The 603-nt window shown below is 36.3% G+C and overlaps 1 pseudogene; it reads left to right on the top strand.

Annotated features, from left to right (window-relative positions):
• Window positions 1-54: 54 nt before the first annotated feature.
• LOC105741381 lies at window positions 55-335 on the top strand (annotated as a pseudogene).
• The last annotated feature ends 268 nt before the right edge of the window (window positions 336-603 follow it).

Raw genomic sequence — 603 nt, 5'->3', positions numbered from 1 at the left:
GGTTTTTACAAGAAAACAAAAGGTGGTGTAAACTCCAAGCAAAATTATCTCGAAATGGCCACAGAAATCAACTTTCTGAGAGACCAAAATCAAAGACTAAATGAAATTGTCAGGCAGTACCAAAAACAAAAATTTTCCAAATATTCTGCCCTCAAAGGAGATGAAGATGACACATTGGCAAACTCAAACACTGACCAAAGCTTTCTAGCACTTATTACTGAGTAAGCTAAACATCTGTCAGAGCTGGGTGGGCAACTGAAACATTATCAGAAACAGATGGATGAGAAGAAACCACAGCTTGGAAATGTCATCAAGGGGACTGGGGAGATGGCTCAGTAGAATAAGCGCTTCCCTGGCAAGCACAAGGGTCTGAGTTCAATCCCCAGTTCTGCCAAGAAAAAAAAAAGAAAAGAAAAGAAATGTCATCAAATCAGGAAGCATCATGTAATACAGCAACCATTGTTGAACTCCTATTACTTTGTTTAGTGAAATTTTATATCATTTCAAATGCTGTTTTCCTTTTTATCACTATTTTGTATTCTTCAAAAAGTAAGTTTTTTGAAAATATCAAAATGAAAAGTTGGACAGTGAGCTAAAGATGCT

The sequence above is a fragment of the Octodon degus genome, unplaced genomic scaffold, assembly GCF_000260255.1.
Source record: "Octodon degus isolate 3935 unplaced genomic scaffold, OctDeg1.0 scaffold03899, whole genome shotgun sequence".
Lineage (NCBI taxonomy): Eukaryota > Metazoa > Chordata > Mammalia > Rodentia > Octodontidae > Octodon > Octodon degus.
Note: the sequence above shows the minus strand (reverse complement) of the source record. Positions and strands in the feature narration are given on the sequence as shown.